Source organism: Canis lupus, chromosome 1, assembly GCF_048164855.1.
Source record: "Canis lupus baileyi chromosome 1, mCanLup2.hap1, whole genome shotgun sequence".
Lineage (NCBI taxonomy): Eukaryota > Metazoa > Chordata > Mammalia > Carnivora > Canidae > Canis > Canis lupus.
This window is the reverse complement of record NC_132838.1, coordinates 2,120,436-2,140,687: the sequence shown is the minus strand read 5'-3', so window position 1 is coordinate 2,140,687 and position 20,252 is coordinate 2,120,436. Positions and strand designations below refer to the sequence as shown.

The 20,252-nt window shown below is 51.8% G+C and overlaps 1 long non-coding RNA gene across 3 annotated transcripts; it reads right to left on the bottom strand.

Annotated features, from left to right (window-relative positions):
- Positions 1–663: 663 nt before the first annotated feature.
- LOC140628664 (uncharacterized) lies at positions 664–5,695 on the bottom strand. Of its 3 annotated transcripts, none has more exons than XR_012026715.1 (5): positions 4,347–5,695; positions 3,046–3,226; positions 2,725–2,856; positions 1,872–2,336; positions 664–1,764 (listed from the first exon to the last, which is right to left on the bottom strand). It is a non-coding gene; the product is annotated as an uncharacterized lncRNA (long non-coding RNA). The 3 variants fall into 3 exon arrangements; XR_012026720.1 differs by having other exon boundaries at positions 4,854–5,695; XR_012026687.1 differs by having other exon boundaries at positions 666–1,764; positions 3,046–5,695.
- Positions 5,696–20,252: the final 14,557 nt, after the last annotated feature.

The window sequence follows — 20,252 nt, the reverse complement described above, 5'->3', positions numbered from 1 at the left end:
TATTTACCCTTAAGGCACTCGGCAGCTGCTAAACGGCTGTCTGTGGCAGTTTGGTGGAGGCAATAATAATACATTATAAATCAATGAAAATGAAGTTTTCCTGTGATAATCCGATATAGATTTGCTAACATTTGTATGAAATTCAATTCTGTTTGATTGCATCAGCATATGCTTCATCTTTTGCAGCACTATTGATTTTGAAGGCTCTTATCCATATGTCTAAATTATTTCCATCACGTTTTTGTGTGGCTGCCTAGAAATAACCCGGGTGAACTGCAGCCGCTATCCCTGATCACTCTCCATTGTGTCTCCTCCCTGCGCGTCCCAGGGACACGCTTAGGTCTGCATTCTGAGGGAGAAGAGATGCCTTTTTAGGAAAGTCTGTCTTTCTGCCCCATCCCACGTCCCCCACTTACTATTGAGATGTCACTCCTGCCATTGTTACTGCTTCCCAGAGCATCCGTCCATCTGTCAGGAAGGGTCCGTGCATCCCACGGCACTTCCAGCGGTCCTGGAACCCACAGCCACACATGCACCTCCTTCTCGAGGGGACCTGCGTGCTGCGGGGGCAACCAAGGGCCCTGATGTGCCCTATCTGTGAGCAGCACGGCATCACCAAAGCTGCTCTGCAAACAACAGCTCACCTGCCGTGAGACCTTTTCCGACAGGCGGGGAGGCCTCAGGTACCGGTTATCCCTCGCATTGAAAGCATTGGAGAGCAAGGAAGCATCCAGGCCCACTAAGTGCCCATGAAAGCCTCCCTTACAGCGTTAGGTAGAATCGGGGTGAGGCAGACTTGGCCTGGTTTCATGGGAAGAGGCATCAATCTCTTTGCAAAATAGACACATTTAGCAAACCCCATGTTTAAAGTCACATATTAATTTTATTTCACTGAAACCTTATTCCAATCATGTTGGGCCTCTCTCGACATAGACGCCTCCTGCAAGTTACCACTAGGTCGTCCTCGGCCAATAATGGGTTCCCTTTGTTGATTTTAACGGAAGAAGAAGAGCCTTGAGGTTAAAGGTGTTTTTCTTTAAAGCATCAAGTTACATTATTAGATTTAAAGTTGCAGATGCTAAGGGGATATGATGCCTGGCATGAATGGCCATGTTTGGCCTCGAGGATATTAACATCAGGCCTAATTCTAAGTCTCGTTCATGCCTCTTCTGATTCAACTTCATACATTAGCAAAATCCTTTTTTTTTTAGGGAATTTTACATTCCAATCTTACATATCATTTACACACACACACACACACACACACACACCAGTTATTCAGCAGTAGATATTCCCCAGGCACCTGCTCTGGAACAGTCACAGGGGACGACTCATCTGCAAACAGCCGCCCCACCTACGAGTGCAGGTGAGGGTCAGAACGGAAAGAGGGGCCATCAGAAGTCGGAAGCTGCGGGGCCAGGAAATGAAAGATCTCTACGGATTCAGCTCCCAGATTACTGTGCACGCACCTGTGCTATCCAAGCACCACCCCGCTGTTGACCACACAATTCATGTTGTAAAAGTAAACCCAGTGCTTGGTTGGGTTGCATGTGTAAGTGAGCGACATCGTCCCTGAGCTGAGCGCACGAGGACCCGGCATCACGCACCAGCTCTGGATTTGTGTGAGGGGGGATTTGATCACCGTCGTGTAAACAAAGGATATTGACATGGAGAGAAGACATGGGTGTGCCCATGTTCACAAACACCCTCTTCGTCTGGTTTCTCAAGTTACTCCATGACCCAGCAGACTGAAGTGTCTCCCTCCTGTGACGACCAAACCACAGGGGAACCCACTCACAACGAGGTCACGGCTCCTCAGGTCAGACCCCCCCAAACCAGACCACCCTTGCCTACGCATGCTGTTGTCCTACCTGGTCATGCTGAACGGGGGTCTTTGAAGTGTCTGGAGGAGGCCGAGCACTGCCCCAGGGGCAGCAGGCTCCCACCTGCTCTGGATGGTGTGCCCGGCCCTCCGCCCGCCTGTAGTCCCCCAGCCCCTCTTTCCACATGGCTCTGCGGTGACTCCGAGGCTACTTTCACAGGACCCGCTGCCCCATCTTCCACATGTGTGCCTCGTTGTCTGTGCTAAGCCACATATCACTCCTCGACGGTACGGGAGCCAAGAGAGTGCACCTGCTGCCTCAGGGACGAGTATGGTCCTGGGGTTCACCGTGCCTCTGAAAGCGGGAGCAGGACGCCGTCAGGCCACACACACCAGGTCAGAGCCGTGCTGCTATCTGTCCTCACAGCACCCACGTCATCAGCACATCCCCAGCTCCAAAGAAGGAAGGCTCGAGCAAGCAACCGTCTCCATCGGGCGTATCAAGGGGGGGCCACTGTGAACGACAGAGCAGCAGACACCCGGCAGCTAGACTCCTGGAATCCTGTTCTTACGCCATGTCTCCGTCCCCTCCAACACACAGGGAGGTCACATGGTGAGCCTCTGCTTTGCATCACCTTCCATTATGCGCACCAGACTCTGGCGTGCTGAAACAAGGACTGGGGGCCCTGCGCTCGCTACAGGGTCTGAGGACAGAAAGACTCACTTCGTGCTGCCACCAGGGCCCTTGTGGGCCACCTCTGCCTCCCAGAGCTCTGCTGACAGGGATGCTGCCCACACCTGGGGTTGGTGCCCACACCCGGGTCAGGGTCCACACCTGGGGTTGGGGTTCACACCTGGACATGTCCCCGGGATCCTGTCACAAGAACAAACAGGAAGATTACCTAGGGACACAGGGGTTGTGTGCAGCCTGCGTGTTTTGTTGTCATTTTGTGTCTGTTCATTTCTTAATTTCAGGAAATAAATCTCCAGGCAGAAGTGGTGACTGTCCTGCTGCATAGTCACTATGTGCAGACCTGGGGCGAGCAGACTGTGAGGACGGTGCTGCTGGACCTGGGGCTCCAGGGCTCCCAACCTCCTCAGTCCCTCTGCCCGCCTCCTCATCTGTCCCCCTGCCTACTTATCTGTTCCCCCCTCCAGCCTCCTCATCTGTCACCACCCCCAGCCTCCTCGTCTGTCTGTCCCCTACCCCCGGGCCTCCTCACTCTGCCCCGTCCGCCTCAGGCCTTCCCGCTGCTGCTGTGCTGCAGCCTGTCTGTCCCCTCAGCAGCCTTGACGCCCAACTTCATCTGAAGCATAGACGACAGGATGGAATAAGGTGCAGAGCCACGGCCATCCAAGGAAAGTTCTTCATTCACTCCTGCCCTAACTCTCTGTCTTCTTATCCTACATAGAAAATAAAAAAATCAATACCACCTCACAGGGCTTGATAAAAGTGCCGCCGCGTGCAGCAGGCAGGCTGGATACGGTAAATTAAAGTGACCAAAATTTCCCAGCCGGCCCTGCTGCACCCCATAAATGAACAGCCCTGTCCACCGGGCGTCCGTCAGCCAGAGGCTCTGTTCTATCTGTACCTCTGATTACCTGGGGAAGGAACACCAACCTGCCCGGCTTGGGAGCCTCTAGCTCTCCATGGACAGTGCAGGGGGAGGGGGCTGCACACGGGCCATGTGTCCCCAACGGCCGGGCTGAGTGCTGGGAGACGGCACAGACGGGGCGGTGGGTGCTTCAGCCGCGGGTGTGCGAGAAGCAGCGGCACCAGCCCAGGCCACGGACATGGAGAGCAGGGCACAGGGGCTCGGGCTTGCCCCCTCAGCCCTCAGCAAGCCTATGCTCCTTGTCTGCACACCAGCCACGGAGAGGACGCGCTGTACCTGGGCGGTGAGCATCCCAACTGGACAAGTGCTCATGTGTTGTTGGTTTTCTGTCCCTTGTGTGCAAACACACGCACTTACACGCCATGCACACAGAGAGCTACGATATGCCCTTCATGTCACCGAAGGACAGCTTTCCATGGGGTCGATGGGTAAACATGCAGTGTATGTGCTCCTCATATGCCAAATTATGAGAAGAGGGGGATCCCTGGGTGGCTCAGTGGCTTAGCGCCTGCCTTTGGCCCAGGGCATGATCCTGGAGTCCCAGGATCAAGTCCCACGTCGGGCTCCCGGCATGGAGCCTGCTTCTCCCTCCTCCTGTGTCTCTGCCTCTCTCTCTCTCTCTCCTCTCTCTCTCTCTCTCTATCATAAATAAATAAATAAAATATTTTTTAACAAAAATTATGAGAAGAGGTGGCTTCCTTAGCAGCTGCCACACGTGATCCAGCAGCGTGGAAATGAGCGTTTCCTGTGACTCGAGTCAGAGTCACATGGACTGGACACAGGTCCGGGGCCAGTGGGGTGACAGATGGAGTGTGCACCACCTGCAAGGACAGCCCAGCTCCCGCGGCCTCTCCTGCCAAAACCCATGACCCCCGTTAATTGACACGCAGCCAACGTCAGACACGCACTGACAGTTCCCACGGGCCTTCAGAATCGCGAAGAAGGAATCAGAAGCACATCGGCTCCGCTGTGGGGAAACTGAGGGACACGGGTACAGGTCAGCGGGATGCGTTCCCCCAAACCACATGCCCGCTCCCGCGTCCACAAGGCAGTCCCCAAACTCCCTGGGGGAGACGAGCCTGGAACTCGGGTGTCCTTGCGGCTGCCCCCTCACAGGACTGCTTCAGGAGTGTGGGGCTGGGTGCGCGGGCCCTGGCACTGGTGGCTGCTCCCAGGAATGCCAGGGCCCGAGGAGGCCGGGCCAGGGAGTGCCTGGCTCTGCCCCTCTGAATCCCGCACCTCTGAACCCCCTGCCTGGCTGATGTGAGCCCTCCAGGCAGAGGGGAGCACAGTCAGGAATGCAGAGAACGAGGCCAGAGCAGGCACCTGCCCCAGCCCCGGGGTGTCTCCAGAGGGCTCCTCGGAGGTGGAGGCCAGTGATGAGCAAGCCTCCACACCCTCTGTCCCTGACTCACTTCAGATGGGTTCCCTAGGTGCCCCCCCAAAGCCTCCGTCTGTGGGACAGGTGTTTCCAGGCAGTCGAGCCTCAAGTCCCCCGGCTCCAGCCCTGGGTCACTATCTGAGCAGCACATGGCCTGCAGAGCACCAGCAGCTCCTCCCTGACATCTGCCGAGGGCGGACAAGGTGAGAGACACTCCTCCTGGGGTGCCGCTCCTCACACGGCGTGCCACCGCCTCGCTGGCCAGGCACCATCCCTCTTCTCACCTTCTGTGAAAAAGAAAAACATCCTGTCTCGGCAGGTTGGAGACCCAAGTCTCCAACTCGCCTCATTGCTCCCGTGCTGCATTTCAGGCCACCCCACCCCCAGGCCCTCCCGTCGGGTTCAAGTGCGGGTCACACGCTTGTCTGTGGAAATGTGCGTGAGCTGCGTACACGCACGTGAGGACCCAGTGGGGAGAGCCTCCCAGTCTGGAGCCTGGTGTCCGGGTGTCCACTAGACTTCCCACCGTTGCCACTGCACAGGCTGGGCTATTCCCCAGACAGAATCCCAGGCCCGGGCTCACGGCCGCCGCCCCCCACCCCGAAGCCCCTGGGCCACGGCTATGCTGGGTATCCCCAGCCTTGCAATCTGGCTGGGGAACCTTTCCTCAGGAAGATCCTTATGGCCAATGTATTCAAGTCCATTAATGATACTCCCAATGATTACAACCTCGTTGTCTAGTGTCTAAATCCAGGAAGCATTTCATTTTTTTTTTTTAAGTATGATTTTAAATGTACTTGTGGGAGATGCCTGGGCAGCTGAGTTGGTGAAGCTCTGCCGTCAAGTCGGGCCATGATCCCAGGGTCCTGGGATCAAGTCCCGGGTCTGCTTCTCCCTCTCCTCCTGCACCCCCGCCCCCCCCGCTGTGCTCTCTCTTGCACATGCACACGTGTGTTCTCTCAAATAAATAAATAAAATCTTAAAATAAGACAAAACAAAGCGTGCCCGTGGTATGCAGAGGTGAGCATGAGTGACGTAAGGATGCTGCTGCTGATGCATGTTACCACGGCCACGTCTCTGCTCTCGCAGACTTCGAGGCTCGTTGACCACGGGGGCCTCACAAGAGTGGACATTTCCACCCCCCTGCATGGCTCTTCTCCTGTGTCCTGGCATAAAAGGAATGAGAAGGGCAGCCAGGGTGGCTCAGCGGTTTAGTACCGCCTTCAGCCCAGGGCCTGATCCTGGAGACCCAGGATCGAGTCCCACATCGGGCTCCCTGCATGGAGCCTGCTGCTCCCTCTGCCTGTGTCTCTGCCTCTCTCTCTCTCCTTCTCTGTGTCTCTCATGAATAAATAAATAAAATCTTAAAAAAATAAAATAAAATAAAAGGAATGAGAAGAGGCAAACTCACCAGTTCTCCCAAATTCACGTTTCCCCCAAAGCTCTCTGGCATAACTGCTGGCCCCCCAGCCTCTATTGCGTCTGGAGGCAGCAGGGGCAGGGGGATGGGGCAGGGGGATGGGGCAGGGGCACGGGACAGGGGAATGGGGCAGGGGGACAGGGCAGGGGCACGGGGCAGGGGCATGGGGCAAGGGCACGGGGCAGAGGGATGGGGCGGGGGCACGGGGCAGAGGGATGGGGCGGGGGCACAGGGCAGGGACACGGGACGGGGGGACAGGGCAGGGGCACGGGGTAGGGGCACAGGGCAGGGGCAGGGGGCAGGGGCACGGGGCAGGGGCACGGGGCAGGGCGTGGCTCTCCCTGCCGATAGCCCCCCATTAGAGAACTGGATGTTAGTGAAATGACACAAAGGTTCTCTGTGTCCCCGGAGCAAGCGAGATGGAAAGCCCGGAGTCACCTGTATGTCCTCCGTCCCCAGCCGCTGTTGGGAATGGGGTGTGGCCACAGCCAAGACCAAACTTGAAGTCATTGGATCCATGGAGTGTTGGCTGCATCTCGTGGAAACCTTGCTGGGCAGCAGGAGTCAGGCCCTGGTACCCGGGAGCCAGAATCCCAGTGCACACGTGTCCAAAATAGTGATTTCAAAAAAAAGGGTGATTTTTGGGTCCCGGGAGAGGAAAGAGTTCCTGGTCAGAGTGGCCTGCCCCCCGTTGCCCCCTCCAGGAGGCAGACCCAGCCCTGCATGGCTTCGGCCCAGTGTCTACAGCCTGCAGAACTCCCACCTCCGCAAATATCAGTGAATTCTTTTAATCATGACATCATAAACCCCTCACAAATCAGATGTGCAAACGTGCACTACAGTGGCTGTCTTTATAAATCTCAGGGGTGGGATTGCTGGTTTTATTTCACAAATAAATATGCCTCCTTCCAGGGCTTTTCATCTGTAAAGATGTGCTCGTTCTATGCACATGAATTTGTTTTGATCTGATCATTGCGAAAGAAAGAAAAAGAAAGAAAGAAAGAAAGAAAGAAAGAAAGAAAGAAAGAAAGAAAGAAAGAAAGAAAAGAAAACAAAAGATGTCATTTCTTTTTTTTTTTTTTAATGTTATTTATTTATTCATAGAGACAGAGAGAGAGAAGCAGAGACACAGGCAGAGGGAGAAGCAGGCTCCATGCAGGGAGCCCGATGTGGGACTTGATCCGGTGACCCCAGGATCACACCCTAGACGCAGGCGGCGCTAAACCGCTGCGCCACCAGGGCTACCCCAAAAGATGTCATTTCTAATGCAAGTACATAGTCACTCTGTCCCCCTGTGATGTCCTGGGCGCCTACAGAGGCCTTTTCTGCAAACCACTCCCTCCTTCTTGCGTGTGAGTCGCTCAGGGAAGTAGAACCCCCATGAGCCGTAACAGAGTGCGGGTGATAACCCTTTAGGGACATAACTACAGCATTTTCTTCAGTTTACCCCCTAACAGAGCCTATGTGCTCACACCAACCTCCCTCCGGCAGGACGTGCCTAAGTCAGCCACATCTTCACATATTCGGTCTAATGAAGGTGGCAGGAAACGGGTCACCGGTGACCGTGTGACACCAGTAGGAGACGTGGTTCAGGCTGGATCAACGCAGAGATCATGGCGCTCTAGGTGTGAGGAGGGACAAGCCACGGAAAACACCATCGAGGGCTGGAGCCCCCAGACCATCCACTCTGAACCTGAACCACAGCACTCCAGGTCATCTTGCCCTTCCTGCTTCCGGGAAAATATCATGATGCATCCAAAATGTCTAGATGAGAAATTGTACATGCTTCAGGGTGTTCTCATTCTCTCATTTTTCACAGAATTAAGATCACCGTTTACAACGTCTAAATATTCTGAACGCAGGTGTCTGCGGGCCTGAACTTCGTGTGGTGGCGGGGAAACACCTTCATGCACTCACAGGTTCTACAGCAAATATCCTGACACACAAATATCTACATTTATCTGATCATTTTCTTAGGATAAAGTCCTAGAGATGGAATTATTAGGTCAAAATGTGGGAATAGGTCAGCCTTTGATACCATATGGTTCTAATAAGTGAAAACTCAATCATCCCCTAATTGCTCAGTGACCCAGCTTTTTCCTAGCGAGCCTAGAGCCTGGTCTCCAAGCCCCTGCCCCAGATACCCTGGTTTGGTTGTGTCTCCACTTCAGAAGATTCCACCAGGACTGGGATCCCAGGGTGGCTCAGTGGTTTAGTGCCTGCCTTCAGCCTGGGGCGTGATCCTAGAGTTCTGGGATCTAGTCCCATATCAGGCTCCCTGCGTGGAGCCTGCTTCTCCCTCTGCCTGTGTCTCTGCCTCTCTCTCTGTCTGTGTGTGTGTGTGTGTCTGTGTGTATCTCATGAATGAATAAATAAAATCTTTAAAAAAAAAAAAAAAAAGAAGAAGAAGAAGAAGATTCCACCAGGGCTTCGGTGGAAACCCAGGGATTAGAGCCACTGGCTGTCTCTGAACCCAGTTTCCCCCATGACTCCTTCCCAGATGACAATCCCATTAACTTTTAGTCTCAGAAAATTAAGTTTGTTGTCACTCCTCATGGTCATTGACCTCAACATAGAATAGGGCCTCTTAATTCCCAAAGCAAAGGCCATGTACCAGAAAAGACCTGGAAACTCAGAATTGTCCCATGTCTCCAGGGTCACAAGAGTCTTTGGACACTCTGTCTTGTATCTGTTTAATCTGAGCCTCACCATGAACCTGTGGCTTCAAGAAACTGCTCTCAGCTGATGAGACTAGACACATTCTCACTCATGAGCCTCCATGTTGGTAAAACCCTCAACATATAGCTGCGTGCGTGGAATCTGCTTGGGTGTCAGAGACTACGTCATTGTAACTGCCCCCACCCATGTCCTACCCAATGACCTGGTGCCTCCTCTGTCAGCACGGCACCCATGTAAGGCAGACACTGTAGACAACCTCCACACATCAACCATCAAGCCATGGAGGCTTGTCTGGTGCCAGCCTCCATGGGGAGCCACGTGTAGCTAGAAGAGAAGGGAGTCCAAGCCCAGGTGAGGATTGGGCCATCTTTAACGTATCTTCTCTCAAGACCCATCAACGTCACCCACATGGGCAAGATTTGCAAACTATGCATTTGCTGCATAGACAGGGCTGCCCTGACTCAACCAGTTACACATCACTCTCCATGGCAGGGGAAAAGTCACATCAAATGGGATAATAGGCAGAAGAAAACAGGGATAGGAGACCCTATGAGGGAGCTGATCGAAAAGAAAAATGTGGGGGCGCCTGGGTGGCCCCATTGGTTGAGCGTGTGACTCCTGGTTTCAGTTCAGGTCATGATCTCAGGGTCTTCAGATGGAGCCCCACATCAGGCTCTGTGCTGGATATGGAGTCTGCTTGGGATTCTCTCTCCCTCTTCCTCCCCCTCTGCCCATTCCCACCTTCTCTTCTCTCAAAATATCAAATAAATAAATAATAAATAAATAGATAGATAGATAAATAAATAAATAAATAAATAAATAAATAAATAAATAAATAAGAAAAATGTAAAAAGCCCCAAAGCTCAAGCCACCATCTTCTTAGGTTCTCTTCCTAAGAAACCCCAGGAACTCATGCTCCATCTCCCCTGCTTGTCTGTGTGTTTTGTATGAACTGCTAGACCTAGAAGCATTTTCCACCTTCTGGGAAGCCTGGCCATCTGGGCTTTGCGAGCTGGCGGTACAGAGTTCGCTGCAGGACCCGGGAAGGGAGGTGGTAGGCAGGTGGCCCATGGTGGAAGGGGGAAGCACAGGTTGTAAACAGAATTTGGGAAATGGGCTGTTCCCTTCAGAGCTCTGGAAAGGAGCATCTCTACGTGTCTAAGCAGGCTCTGTTTCAGCAGCCCATGTCATTCACGAAATGAAATGAAAAGAAAGTACTGCTGAAACGAACATGATCCCCTCACATCAGGTTATTTCAAATTCCTTATCATCAAAAGAACTTTCATCCAAAACTACAATTAGCAAGATGAGGAGAATGATGGCACGTGACATTGGGTCGCGTGATCCTGACGTGGCAGCGAGACCCCCAGAGCTGTGTGCACCTGTTCCAGGGGTCGCTGCCCGGCCGGCAGCTCAGATCTGTGCACTGCTTTTCTTGTGCCCTGCACGGCAGCCACCTGGACCCAGCTCCCACCATGCTCTCCCCTTGGTTCAATCTGTTTCACCCTCTTGTGTGATATTTTGCAGGCTTTTTAATCACGAGGCCAGCAGATTGATCAATGACAGATATGAGCAACAGCTTCTGCATGCTAACAGTGCCGGATTTTTTATCTGAGATAATATTTCTCTCTTAAAAAGCCTCTGCACGGCTATGTATTAATTAAAATCTAAATACTAAATATTGATTGATGCGTTATCAGGCCATAGCAGTTGGGCCCTGCCACATTGATTTTTTGCTGTGATTTATTATCATATTTAAGAAAAATCATTTTGTGTGATTATACGAGGAAATAGACTTTAGTGAGGGTGTAATTCTTTTGTATCACTTTTGTTGTGTGGAGGTCGGGCCAATTCCTCAATTGTGGCCAAGATTGCTAAGATTCTTCATCGCCTCTTCTCTGTGGTCTCCGCCAGCTAATGCTTTAAGCCTGCTTGGTCTTGTCATTAGAAATAATGGGCATTAGGATTTCCTCCTTAATCACAACCGAGATTAACAGATGGATGAACCCAAGTTCTTTAAATTATCTAGTTATTAACAAGTATTTCTTTTTATCACATTAATAACATTGTTGTAAAGGATTTTTTTCTTTAACTCGGAGAATTGAAGCAAAGCCCCTGAACAATGTTCAGGATGGCCCAATGGCTAACCATTAGTCAATTAATCTTTTAGTGCAAAAGCCAGGGGTGTGAGAACCCACACTAGCCATGAAGATAAACAGAGCAATGCCCATCTATCTGTCTGTAGAAGAGGGCTGTCTATTAGAGAATACACCTGCACATGTTTAAGCAATTTATACAGGAACAGTGCGTGTTATTACAGGACCGGGGGGGGGAGGGGGAGGCGGCTTTCTGATTGCTTCAGATGTCAGCGTTTACATTATTCTTCCAAACAGAAAGGCACAAAATTGACCATATGAAAATATTTGCACTTCAAATTACAGATTAACATATTGATGGGAATATAATCACTCTGAGTTGTTTGAATTATTGGGTCTAAATATTGTGTTTTATTTCCTTCGCATTTATTTGTATATTTATCTCGGGAGAATAAAATTACTTTTGTATTAATTGAAACCCAAAATCACTCATTATTTTCCCACTCACCATGTCTTTCCTAGGAATAAAAATTAAAGAAAGCAAATATATACTACCTTTAACTTCATATTTGTGATTTTTTTTATTATACTCAATGATCCCTAAATTGTATGGAATTTCAGCAATAAGAAGGGCAGTGAGGGGGAGTAAGAAGAAGGGAAGGGAAGGGAGGGGAGGGGAAGCAGGGGCTCACCATAAAGTTTCTTTTCAGGGATGTGCACAGGAAAGCTGGCTCTCATGACCCCTCCCCAGCCCAAGGTTGGACCCAGAAAAGAACAAAACACCCACCCTTGAGCTGCCCACAGTGCAGCAGAGGGTCATCCTGTGGACACCCTGAGGGTTGTCCTCACATGCTATGGGGACATGGACAGGCAGCATCCAACAGCCACAGCCTCTGGGTCTCCGAGATGAAAGGGCGCTTGAACGGTGTGTGGAAGAGCCGGTGCGGAAGGGAGGACGCCAGGAAGAGCCAACAGGCGTGGACAGTGAGCAGGGATCTTGCCAGGAGGTTTCTGTGGTCAAAAGGACTGTGCATTTTATGGATGTCCAAAAAAATGTATTCTGGGCCCAGTCTCCTATATCAGAGAAGAAAGCCTGAAGCTAAATTTCTGGACATTATATTATAGGAAAAGCAGTAAACTCAGTCCCACCTAAAAAGCCCTGTTTTCATCCCTTGGCACATGTGGTTGAATTATGAAACAGAAAATAATGCTCAGTGGCCCCTCCATCGTTCTTGTCAGCCACATGTCACCCAAGGATGAAAGGTACACAACGTAACGGGTGGACGAAGAGGACAATTCCATTTTCAGTGGGCTTGCAGTCCTTGTATTATGCTTGTGCATTTGACTGGACAGTTACCTGAAAAAACAGATTAATCTCACTACCGCAGAACCCTGAACCAGACACAGCCCCTTCCAAAATGAAATGCATTTGCCAAGGCCTCTCAGTGGGAATGCAGCATCATTGGCCTCGATCCTTGTATTTGGGAGGATACCATTATCCATGTGCTGTGGTGGGAAATGCACCCAGGTTTTGCCCTAAATTTCCTCACTTGGAGTAGGGCAAGTACCTTTGAGTCCCAGACAAATGTACTGAGCAGCCTCACCGGCCGGAGGTCAATAACATCCCTCACAGACACAGGAGTCACCTTGGAGGAGCCGCGGCACGTCTGCGGCCTGGGACTCAGAGGTGAAGCAGGGTGCAGATCCAGGGGATGGGGTAGGTTTCAACCCATGCTGGGTACTTGCTACCAGCCTGTCCACCACCCGGACTTGCCTCTGCTCCCACCCAGGGCTAGGCACTAGGGAGGGGGGCGCTTTCTGGGAAATCATGCTCATGTCATTCCCAGTGGAGGACCACCCCAGAGAAGCCACACGGGTGTGGGGGGTGGACAGAAACCCCGTCTGATTGCCTGAGTAATCGCCGCTGCTGTAGACCGCACAGAAGTCCCAGAGTGGAGGTGGATTTTCGCACATGGTGGTTCCATCATCCCATGCATAATGTTGGGGCAGCCCGGGTGGCTCAGTGGTTTAGCGCCCGTGCATAATGTTATTGGCTCATATTACCAGCCCCTCGTAAAATAGCTTGGGAAAAAGTCAGCTCCTGAATGTGGTGTCTGCCCCGCCACACCTCCCATTGTTCTGCTGACACCGCAGAAAGCAGCGTGGGCAGGACTTTGTGGATCGTGAACAAGCAGGAACTGAACCACTCTCTGAGGCCAGCCCAGAAACAGCAGCGTCCCTGTCCGACTGACAGATACCCTGCCGGAGCCCACTAGCTTCTCCCCTGCTTGGGCGCACCCGCATGGGCTCTGCACGGATGCTATTTCCTATGACTGGGTCTGTTTCTGCTCCCCATCCTCAATGTTGGCCCCGTTATTGTTTATTATTTTTTCCATCTTTGTGAGTAACTGTCACCACCCCTCAGTGATCTGGTTCTGCTTTCCAGGCACACGGAGCCCCGGCACTTTCTGCTCCCCAGCCACGTTGGCCGCTAGGTGACCACCAGGTGACCCATGTCACCCCAGCTAAATGGGACCGAGGACAGTCCTGGCAGGAACCACACCCCATAGCTGTGGGCTGCTCTGGGCACAGGACATGGCCACTTGTGACCACTGGTAGCTGCACACACAGTGCCCGCCATCCTATTATTGAGAAATTCTGCCCCCAGGTGAGAAATCCCTGAGTTCCTAAACAGCATCCTGGTTTCACACACAGAACCCTGCATCTGCAGGAGTCATCTGCTCACAAATGTCACTGTGTGTGTGATATTCCTAATTTTGGGGGATGGCAGCATTATCACAGTGTGTTGACCGTGTCTCCCAGAAAGATGGACTGAAGTACTAATTCCTGCTACCTGTGAACATGAAAGTGATTTCCTAACAAGATGTTAGGAAATCTTATCTGCGGGGGAGCAGGTCAGGAGAGGGTGATTGCGGCAGCCCATCCAGTACGGCCAGGACCCTCCGAAGCAGACTTTCAAGGACAGTTGTCACCACCGTCCACAGCAGCAAACACACGATGCTAATTGCTGGGTGACTGAGTAAACACTTGCCCTCCGACCTCCTGGTCTATAAAGGCAGGAGGCTGGCACGTTCTTCAGGATTCGTGGCCCAGAGAGATCTGCTGCATAAACGGTCCATTCAGAATTTGGTATGAGAGTCCACGTTATGTCCCACCTCCCACTAAGTCACAGCCTCAGTGACGACCGCATGGCATTGAGCTAACCCGCTGACGCACGGGATGGAAGCGGTAAGTAGGTGTACTTGACCTCACGCGGCCGCAACATCTGCAACTGGATTGCCTGTGCCGTCCACCCTTGTGTGTCTCAGGCAGACAAAAATCTGGTTCCTCTGAAGGCAGATTAGAATTGCAGTCTGAGAAGTTTCCCATGTTTGCTGTATTTAAAACATCAGCTGCAAAGGAAGGATAAAACTTCATGATTACCTTGACTTTCTGAGGAAACTGGACGAGGTCCTAAGTCAGACCAGCTCCCATCACCGTGTTGGCCCCTTGCACTCACCTGGTTACGCGGGTGTTCCCAACGCCAAAGCACCGCTGGGCTTGGCTGTCAGGCCGCCCAAGGTCAGTGGACATGGATTCCAAGAACAGGCCCGTGGGCATGGTTCCTGTCCCATCCCTTTGCTTCCCTGAGGTGGGGAAGTGGTGTGTGATTTATCTGAGCCATCCTCTCCATTTATGGCAATATCTGTAATATATCGATCTGTGGCCTGCAGCGCCTGGAGAGGCCTAGGCCCACACCTCCCACACTGTCCTCCTAAGCAATCTCCTCAGCTGTGCTGTGAATCATCCCCAGCGAAATGCAGAATTCATATACTACCTGAAATAAAAATAAAGATCATAAATCCTTATAGATGGTCTCAGTGTGCCTAAACCCCATTATGGATTTTCCATTACATCTGACTGATGTGACATCACTCCTACCCAGTGGATGCACCTGCTAAGAGCAAACCACTCCAATACAACACCACAAAACCGTCGTACACCTATGAATAGCCCCAACTGCACCACCTGCCAAATGTGCCCGGTTCTTGCCACCATCTCTGCACGTTCTAGCACGGGGCCACTAAGGAACATCCCCCCGATGCTAGTGTCATGTGCTTCTGTCCACACACTGGCTGCCCATCCCCCCACTCCACGTCGCTCAACACAGAATTCCATGGCACGTCTAAAGGGTCAGGTCATGAAACAGCGGCCCTGACCTCCCCCAGAAATGGCCCTTGCTCAGCGGCCCCCAATGCCTGCGTAGTCTCCTCCCCAGCAGCAGGCCATCCTCACCCACAAGAAGAAAGCTCCACTTGGGCAGTTCTCTGGTGATGCTGCCACAGCCCCCCTTGCTGGTACCGCTGCCTGGTGCCCACTGCCAATGGGCCTGGACAACAGGGCCAGCCTCATGGAGACCCTGGGAGGCTTCGGCCACATCAGCCTCCAGCTCGGGGCCCTTGGGGAGCACCTGCTGCAGATATGAACCTGTACCAAGGAAGGAAACCTGCAAGCTGACAGCAAGAAATACCAACACCCCGCTGCCCAAGGTCCCCCAAGATCTACTTGCTCTGGAGGAAGATGCCTTCTGTGGAATAGCGAACAAACTGACATAGAAAAAGACTTGAAAACTGCTAATAGGAGAAGTTACATGCTATAGTATTTTCAAACACCTTGACCCACAAATCCCCAGCTGTGACATGCTGGCCATTCAAAACACAGAGGAACTCTGCCAAATAGGAAAGTCACAGCCGAGCCCTTGTGACCGGGTGCTGACCACTAATATATACATAGTTCTCTTCTCTTAAATAAATAAATAAATAAATAAATAAATAAATAAATAAATAAGCCCTTGACCATTCCCAAATAAAGTATGGCCAAAAATGTCATGTCTAAGCCATGGTAGTAACTAATATCCCGGCTAGTTATTCCTCAGTGTTCCGGAATTATATCCAGTGAGGTAGTAAGACGTGTATGACCTTCTGAAGCTTACAAGGAAGAGACAAAATTTGAAATGAAAATATGTTTTTAAAAAAACATAATTTGCTCGCCCCTTCTGTGAATTTCCTGCTAAAATTGTGCAAGTGTGGCCCACAGCAGAGGGCTTCTGGGTGGTCAGGCTGTGCCGCCAGTGGGGAGCTCCTCACAGCCCTGCCAGGACCCCATCATGCACTGGTGGAGATGTGTGGCTCGCCAGGAGTCACTGTCACCACATGCTAAGGCAGACGTGCCCCCCCCACCCCTGCCCTCCACCTCCCACTCCAAAGCAAACAGGTACAGGTTCCCAGCCTCCCAGGACCTGACCAGTCATGACGCAGCCCACTTACCCAAACTAGTGATTAAAAATCCCAGAGGACAAGCCGTTTAATTAAAAGTCAAGTAGACATTTATGATGTGTGCAGTATGCCAATTCTGCAGTGACCTGAGAGCTCTGATTGCATTTTGTGATTATTCCATACATCACAGCTGCAAGATGATAACGCCAGAGAGACCCAAGAGCTCGTGCTCTTTCCAGATTATGAGGGCATCTTGCTTACAAGGACATGTAGCTAAAACATAAATATATAGAGCAGATAAGGCAAGATGCACACTCGATTTAGCTCCCTCGTTTGGCTGCACTTTAATTTGGTGAATTTGGAGGCTCCACCCTCCCCCTGCAGCTCCCAGCCTCCTGGTGACATGCTGCAGGGCTAAGGGGCTGCCCCAGGTCCCCTGGCAGTGGCGTAAAGGATTGGTGACTCATCAAATGCTGGGGCTGCTTGGCCTTTATGAGGCACAGGACATAGGCGCCCACCTGGCCACTCACCTCTGTGGTCAAGGTTTTGTTGTTATTCTCTGTGTTGGCCTCTGACGCCTCGAGCTGCCTGTGGGTGGTGAGGTGAGCCCCGTGCACCCTGTGTCTCTAATCCCCGAGACAGCAGCGTGGAGACATGGGGATGTGTGTGAGCCCTCGCTGAGTGGGGACGTGCAGGCCAGGGATGCCAGGATGACGAGAAGGCCATGCTTCTTCTGTTCACAGACGGCTTTAGTCCTCCTGGGGGGAGCCTCGTTCTGCAGCAAGAATGCACCAGGGTGCTCCACAGAGCAGAAGACAGAACACGACCTCCACCCACAGCCAAAGGTCTGCAAGTGTGCAGGGCAGGGGCTTGGGCCATGTGGAGGGGCCAGCGCGACAACGGCAGGATCCTCAGGGGTGCATGGCTGAGAGTGGGGAAGGTGCCCAGGAAGCAGGGCAGCGTCCGGAGCTAGTTCCAAGTTACTGCAAACGCCAGCTAGAGCCAGAGTCATGGTTCCCACGGGACTCCGCATCCGTCCGACCTACAGAAAGAGTTGATTCACTGAGGCGCCCACTGGCGGGGTTGACAGGATGGACGTGTGTGCCGAGCCACCGTGGAGACCATTCCCAGGGACTGTCCAGGCCTGGGTGACCTGCCTGGGCCCCTGCACCTCTGCCCCGCGAGCACAGCAGTCGCCCCGAGACAATACGGGACACAGCATCCTTGCTCCCACCCACTTGGTGAGTGGGCACCGCCAGCCTGGCCAGTAGTCCCTTGCTCACCACTCCCCACATGGCATCACAGTCCCTCCACTCCCATCTGGGAGACCCAGCCCTGCATGGGGGCATTGGGTCACCCCTGGCTGAGCCAGAAGCAGTGGAGATTCAGCAGCCCGTCCACATGCAGGCAGGCAGGTCCTAGCGACCCATGAAGGGGAAGCTTCAATTCAACTCCTACTGGTGAGATCAGCTCATCCCCCAGGGACGGGGCTGCCACGTGGAGCAGACTCAGCACCTGTTACCCGCATGTGGGAAGTCCTCGCCTGACAGGGTTGGATGAGCAGCCCCGGCTGGTGAGACCCCAACAGACCCTGGGAAGTGGTGTCATGTGACATATCTCTGTGTCCACTCAGCACCGCGGATGGCGGGAAACTCATTCAGGGTGACCAGTGGGTTCTCACAGAGTAGCATCCCCTGTCAAACGCCACAGCGCGCCGGTTAGCCTTTTCTGATCCTTCCGAAGATGATCCACTCTTACGATGAGCTCAGAACGACCACAAATAAATGTGCTTTTATTCTCCTGAGAAACCCATGTGGTACAAAATAAAACTGGTTTTGTCCAATTAGCTACAAATAAATCAATAATTTGTGTTCGGATCAATGCAGCTGCCACTTACTTGTCCCGTAACAGAGGACAGTTTGCTCCTCCATCGTGTGGCCCTCCCAAGGTGGTGACTCTGGGGCTGCTCTCACCCTCACAGGCACCGGGGGACCAGGGCCGCCTCCAACGGAGGCAAACACTGGAAACCTAATTACGTCTAACTGCGACGCACAGCAACAAGTTTCTGCCGATGCACAGCACAGAGAGTGAAGTCCCGGGCACAAACCTTTCTCTTGGGATTTTGGGGAGGTCCTCCCCACCACCACCACCACCAAAGAAAGCGTGCTGCGAGGTGTACAAGAAAGAAATCTGGCCTGGGACCATTCCACTCTGGGAGAGGGTTTGTGATTAAAAAAAAAAAAAAAAAAAAAACACGCGCTCCCCCAATGAGCCCCTTGGCAGGACTGCCCCGAGTGCAGGAAAAATGCCCCATTCGGCAAGAAGCCTCCAGACATCAGCTCCCCTTGGTTGTTTCACCTAAGACTCATCCCAGCTGCAAAGGTCCTGAGGCCTCTGCTGGAAGGCACCCGCGGCTCTGTGGGACACCCAAGGTGGGGACCATGAGTGCCCCGTGTGCAGGCCTGCAGGAGCCACCAGCCCAGCAGCTGCAGGGACCCTCACGCTCCCTTCCATAAACGCGGCAGCATCTTGCAAGATCATTCACAGCGGGTTAACACAACCTCCCTGGAAGCAACGCACGGAGGCTGCGAGGATACAGGCGAGAGAAGGTGGAGGCCACCCATGACACAAGCACAGAAGCATTGGTTCAAAAAATGCATTGGCTGATCCTTTAAGGATCACATTTAAGGTTTGGTGGTTTGGTTTTTTTTAAAAAATCACACTGCGATATTGCTTTAATTCTCTTCGAAATTGGTGCATTGTGACAAAATAATAGCAACTAAATGATCTCTCTCATTGATATGACTACAATGTGTGTTTAACGTGGACTAGGAAGGGTTGATATAGTTGTGTTTACAAAGTCTTTGTACGATTCTGGAGCCACGTGACTAGTGGGAAAACAATCCCAACTAATTCCAATATGAATTATAATGACAGTTCCCAGCAAGAAACTAGAATTTTGAAGCGTGTGTGCCAGAGCCTCACACACGTACAGTTAGTACAATTAGCAGGCGACAATCTGATCAAAAAGAAATAGTAAGAACAAACTGAAAGAATGAATGGCATCAATAATATGGAAAATTCAAATAAAATAAATTACACTTTTTAACTCTTCGAATAAATACGGGACACATGCCCCAGTCATAGAAATGAGGGCCTTCGATTTGCCTCTGCTCTGCACATGTGGGCACCGCTGAAGACCTACACACAGCATTTCAGTTGGAAGCAGGGCTGGGGCCAAGGTGTCTCGGGGTGCAAGTCCATCAACAATTAATTCTTCACATATCCACCTCATCAGCATTTTCCCTTGTGTAAAAGACTAATTACTTGCCTTTCAAAAGTTCAAAGACTAAAGAAATGGACCAAAATGTGAATTACAAGGGTCTCTGCTCTGTAGAAAATATTAGTATGTGAAATGAGCTTCACCTGAGAACATGCCAAATTGGCCTGATTTTTAAAAATAGATATATCAGCATCATAAAAAAACATGTGATTAAACCAACCAAAAAAAAAAAAATGTGGAAAGCTGAGCGACACATGTGGGGCGCAAAGGACTGTTGTGCACGCCAACCCACCTGCTGGCACCTCTGCCAGTCCTTTCCGCCACCCGGCCGAACCGACGCTGAGCGAGCATCGCGTGTGCTGTCGCGTGGGCTCTCACCCAATGACACCACCTGCCTCTGCTGCATGGTTTCCGTGTCCTGTATGTGGTTTCTTAACTGCTGACCTCGGGTCCTCGTCCCGGGCCAGGGGTTCACGCCTACACCGCACAACACTTTCCTTCACGATAGTAAATGAATACATCGTATAAAGTAAGGACACAGGGGCTCAGAACGAGCTTCAACGACACGAGCCTTATTCTCAAAGCAGAAAGCTAATTGGGGTTTCAATTCAGATGAGAAGATATTTAGTCTGAAAATAAAACATGAGGTGAGTCCAAGCTGTGGTCTTAATTTTAAGAA